Source organism: Argiope bruennichi, chromosome 2 (assembly GCF_947563725.1).
Source record: "Argiope bruennichi chromosome 2, qqArgBrue1.1, whole genome shotgun sequence".
Taxonomy (NCBI): Eukaryota; Metazoa; Arthropoda; class Arachnida; order Araneae; family Araneidae; genus Argiope; species Argiope bruennichi.
This window is the reverse complement of record NC_079152.1, coordinates 6,161,280-6,167,365: the sequence shown is the minus strand read 5'-3', so window position 1 is coordinate 6,167,365 and position 6,086 is coordinate 6,161,280.

Sequence of the window (6,086 nt, the reverse complement as noted above, 5' to 3'; positions counted from 1 at the left end):
TTCACATCAGCGTGATGCTTTTTTTTTGATGCGCTGTGATTGTACTCATTTAGGTTGACATGGTCTGGTCGATTTCTAGAGAGTGTCAATTTCCATTCAATGAGCCTACTTTTATGAAGAACTGCATTGACTGGAAGAGTCCTAGATATTAATCGAAAAATTAAGACCTCATTACGTCTAGATAAATTGAGTTTTTTAAAATTGAAAGCATCAAGCCATTTGTATTTTTCATAGTATTTAGAATTTACCCATTCTAAGTTTTGTTTATGTCGTACAATTTTAGCGTATACCGAACTGGTGTCGTCGGGCGAGATCCAGTCACAGGTATTAGAAGTTAAAGCTTGCTTAGCTAAGTCATCAACCCGTTCATTTTCTGCAATTCCCACGTGGGCAGGAGTGTATATCAGCTCTAATGAGGAACATATCTTTAAGGTGTGGTGACGCTTTATAAGCCAGATAACAGCAACGAGACATGAGAAATTTCTTTTGTCTAGTGGTCTTGTTACTCGGCTACGAACCCAAAGGTTGCGAGTTCGATCCTCGCCTATCGCCAGTAGCAACATTGGTGACCCGATGACGAAAATACGCAAACTTCATACAACTGTTGTGGCGCCCTCTACCAGAAATAAATAAAAAAAATGCAGCTGATAAATAATCAGCCAATAAAAAAATGAAGCTGATAAAAAATCAGCCAAAAAATAAATGAAGCTGATAAATAATCAGCCAATAAATAAATGAAGCTGATAAAAAATCAGCCAATAAAAAAATGACGCTGATAAATAATCAGCCAATAAATAAAGGAAGCTGATAAATAATCAGCCAATAAAAAAAAATGGATTAGGCGCAACAGCCAATATATCACCACTAATAACAGCAAAAACAGGACAAAAAATCGTTCGTCTCACCTCCGACGCACTGAAGGGGGAGTAATGTGTTGACGCTTTATAAGCCAGATAACAGCAACGAGACATGAGAAATTTCTTTTGTCTAGTGGTCTTGTTACTCGGCTACGAACCCAAAGGTTGCGAGTTCGATCCTCGCCTATCGCCAGTAGCAACAAAGGCCTCAAATATAACTCGGGCCACAAAAAGAGCACTTCTGGGAGAATGGAAGTTTAGGCATCTCAGGGCTGTCAAATTAGATAAACTGTCAGTCAATAAAATATAATTTTTATGTTCTTTGACAAAGTTCATTACCGCCAGAGCTATGGCAAAACCCTCCCCTGAAAACACAGAGTTAATGCTCTGAACCGTTCCCTTAATGACAACATTCGAGGAGCAGTTGATAGCCGCCACCGCAGTAGAATTCTCATTCTCGGATGCCTCTGTGGCCAGGATAATTTGATTTGGGGGTAGCTGTGATTTGAACTCGGCGAACAAACGTTTAATGATAGTCGGAACTAAGCTCCTTTGCTGGAAGCTGAAGTCATGGGTCTTTATAGCAAAATGCTTACAATCATCCCAACTAACCAGAACCATAATCGAGATTATATGGTCCAGGAACAGGCTTTTTTACGGCAATATTCTTCTAATGTACTTCCGCAGGGGAGTCTTTGGAAAATGCGGTTAGAGATTACAGATTTCACCTCGGAAATTGATCTCGAAATTTCTGTGTATTCGCGGGCTGAGAACTGATTAACAAAGAATATCACGTTTTTCTTTTCAAACCTAAGTTTCATATTTATTTCATTTGAAATTTTATATAAAATTGGAATAGCTTTCCTCCGTGGGAGACCAAGAGCAAAACGAAGGATGTTGTTCTGTATCGTTTGCAAAGCTGCAAGGCCAGCTTTATTAGTCATACCAACCGTATGCGCTCCAAATTCAATGGATTGTGTGATGCACGCATTACAAATTTTTATCAAATTGGATGCGTTAGCACCCCATCTGGGAGCGGCCAAACTTTTGATCACATTTAACTTTTTAAAGACTTTAGTTTTGATCTGGTCAATACGTGAACGGAAAGACAAGGTTGAAGCAAACTGAATGCCAAGATAGCGAACATTATTGGACCAAGGGATACTACAACCACGAAAAAGGACTACAAACCCCACTGACTATTTTCGAGATGAGAGGTTTATAATATTACTTTTCTGAGGTGCAATATCCATATGCCATTCATCGCACCAGTTTTCCAGTTTAGTAACACAGAACCGCATCTTATTTTTAATCGCTTCGATATTATTTTCTTCTACTAATAAAAAAATGTCATCCGCATATATAAAGCAAAAAACATCATTGGGTAAGATACTATATATGTCATTCATAAAAAGTGTGAAGAGCAACGGAGAAAGGACACTTCCTTGCAGTACGCCCCTTTCGTGCTTAAAAAGTGAGGAAGACACTCCTCTCCATGATACAAAATGCTTTCCTTTCTTGTAAGAAATGTGAGATCCACAGGGCAATATTACCCTTAATCCCCGATTGTAATATTTTAAGCATTAAGCCGTCATGCCATACGTTGTCATACGCAGCCTTTAGATCAAAAGACATACCATACACGAGCTTCTTATGAGCTCTGGCTGTTAAAATTTTATTGAGTAGGGCTGCAGATAGGCTGTCACAGCCTTTGAACGGGAGGAAACCAGCATGAAAAGGAGAGAAAAATCTTTTTTCCAAATAATACCGCAAAAGCCTGTCCAGAATAATCCGTTCGAAATTCTTTCCCAATACTGATGTTAACGCGATGGGTCTGTAGGATGTGATCTCTGCTGCATTTTTCTTAGGTTTTAAAATAGGAATAATCTTCGCTATTCTCCAGCTTTCTGGAACAATCGTGTTCGCCCATAAGTTATTGAATAAGTCTAGAATTTTATATTTATTTTCGTCGGAAAGACAAGACAACATTTTCTTATTTATCTTGTCAATGCCAGGGGATTTGTTTTTCGTTCTTTTTAATGCATTTTGAAATTCCCTATAAGAAAACGGGCGATTCAAGCTCATTTCATCATAATTTTCAGGATCATCTACTGAAAAATCTAAAGCAATACGTACATTTGGTGCTCTCTTAATTAAGTTAGCTGCAATTGCATTTGCTTGAGAAACCGGCGCTATCAGAGTAGTACCCGAAGAGAGAACAAGATTGGATTCACTGGGAGATTCATCTTTGTTTAGTAGGGCTTTATCGATGCTGAAAGCCTGATGGGAAGAAGCTACCTCCTGACAAGTCTTCTCCCAAAATCTGTGTTTTTTACACTTGACGTACTTTCGGAGAACTGCCGCCATTTCTTTATATGCAGTTCAGTTTAAAATGGAGGGATATGATTTCGCCTTTCTTAATAATTTCCTTTTAAGAGCCTTAAGGTAATTACATCTAGCATCCCACCAAGGACAGTGAGAGTGCGCTAATTTAAAGAACGAGTAAGATGATGAGTTTGCGCTTACCTGGAAGATATTAGTAAGTCTATCGAGGGAAGAGACAACCCCTTGATCTTGAAGTAGAGCATTGACATTCTTTGAGAATTGGCCCCAATTAATGTATTTTCGAGAATAAAGAGACTTTGCATCTAAATTGCAAAGGGAAATAAAAATGGGGCAGTGATCGCTATCATACATATCATGAGAGATCTCTATACTAATCTTATTGATTATATCTGCTGAGCAGATGGACAAATCTAATAATGAAGGGGCTTGAGTCCCCTGGTATCTGGTATATTGTTTCATACTAAGCAAGCACATATGCTTTGTGCTAATCCAATCCAGGGCCAGGTTTGCATCGGAAGATGAATGATCGCTCCCAAGTACTGGGTGGTGTATATTAAAATCCCCCAGTAATACGAAAGGAGAAGAGATTTGTGAGTATAATGATTCCAACCAGTTGTCATCAAATTTACCTCCAGGAGAGTAAAGATTGATAACTGTGAGTGGGAATTCAGAATTTGGACCAATCCATAATTTAACCGCTAAGACCTTCACTGTTGATGGAGGAAGTGTGTGTAAAATTACCTGAGCTGGAATATTCTGTTCTACTGCAATTAACAGTCCACCTCTAGTAGAATTTTGTCTTTCAGCTAGAAATATTTTTTTGTTTTTGAGAGAAAAAGAAGCAAAAGCATTGAGCCACGTTTCCTGCAAAATTAAACACTGGGCCGATGAAAAAGAGGGAGCCTGCAGCCAAGGGATCTTATTTTTGATCCCCCTAACGTTCCACTAAATAAACCTCATGAAGGAAAAAAAATCTTTTTATTTTTTTAAAATTAACCGATACCCGAGAAATCCTCCGCAACACTGAAATGATTTATTTCAGCAAAGGATCATTGATCGAGCACAACGCATGGGCTCAGTACGTGACTATATTCAAGATTGGATTCCAGAAGGGCAATTTTAGATTGTAGCTAGTCAACCGTTGCCCTTTGAGTCTCGATTTGTTTCCGGAGAGTAATATTCTCTTCAACTTGTTTCTCTAAATTTCCCTGAGATTCCCCATACGTGCAATGCACTGTCTGTTGACTTCTTGAAGTTTTAAGAGTTCATTCCCTTGGGGTAGTCGAGCTGAAATTAGTTTTGTTAAGTCCTGTAAAGCCGAGTAGAGGTCCGTTATTTGTTTTTTTGGGGATTTCGGTATACTGAACCGGTGGATCGCCCTTTATCTTTTGCGCAAAAGATTGCGATTTTGCTATTCTCCTTGCTTCCAGAAATGATATGTCTTTTTCTCTGACCAGATTTATAATCTCTTTTTCAAGACAGTAAAAACTGCATTTTTTGTCGAGTGCATCGTGAGCCTCTTCGCATCTAAAACATTTAGTGGGTAACTTACAATCTTCGGCATGTGACCCCCCACAATTTTTACATCTTTTATCGTGTTGATACCGGAGCTGTGTATGACCGAATATTAAGCATTTATAACATACCTTAGGATTTTCTATAAATTTGGTCACTTTGAAGATGAGTCTGCCGATCTTTATTTCAGAGCTATTTGTTTTCCCAATTTCTTCAATAAGAACACTTGGGATAGGATCTGCCGTCCCCTTCTTTTTAAATCTAACAATTTTTGTTGCGATAATATCCTGTGAAGATAGTTCTTCGTTAATTTCCACGATGCTGAAATCCGTGTCAACATCACGGATGATGTATTTTGTTACAATATTCGTGTCAATGATACGGATCCTTGCTTCCGGAACACTATTGATAAAATTAGTTACCTTCTCCACTGAGCTTAAGTGCCGAGTAACTAGAATCAATTTTTTGTGTTTGTTTAGGTAAAAGGTGTCTTCTTTATGGAGTATGATAAAGCCGACATTGAATTTCAAAGGGGTTGCCCCAAAATAAAATTGTGCATTGATAGTTATAATGGACCGTCGCCATGGATTAAACCCACAACAATCAATGCCATTATACTTTGTTTAGAGAAAACAAAAGGCGAAAACGACTGCAAACAACCCAATGGCAAAACCAACAACAAGAAAAAGCACAGCCTTCACTTCAAACCGCCTTCCTTCCTTGCACCAAGAAATAATTCAGAATGGAGAGTCAAGAAAACGCAACCTTCTTCCTTCACTTCCAGCTGCCTTTTTCCCATTCGCTCACATTCATTGCTCTGATCCGACTTGCAAAAGTCGGCAAAGCCGTGGAAAAAGAAGTTTTCGCGGCGCGGATGGCATCATATTCTGTTTTTCGATTACTATATCCCCCCCCTGATTAATATTTTAGGGGATAACCGCCATTGTAGCTATAAACCCCAATAGCCTACGTCTTTCAAGATTAATATTTTTTCGGTACGGGAGTAGGTTTTTTTAGAGGAAGAGAAAAGACTGTTTCCAAATCCTGGCGCAAACAGTTAGTTAGTTATATTAACGTCCCGTTTTAAGCAACACTAGGGCTATTTTGGGACGGACCACGTAATTTTGAACCGCTGTCAAATGACGAGGACGATACCTGAGCTGGCACCCCCTCTCCACACCAGTGGGAGGACATTTGGCCTTGACAGTTTTAAAGTTGCAACGGAACCCCTTACACGACGGTTCTTCGGTGGAATCGGGTCTCGATCCTGAAACCCTACGACTCACGAGCCCAGACCTTACCACCAGGCCACCGAGGCCCCCTGAGGCAAACAGATCTTATAATTCCCCATCTTTCTCGTTTTGTGAA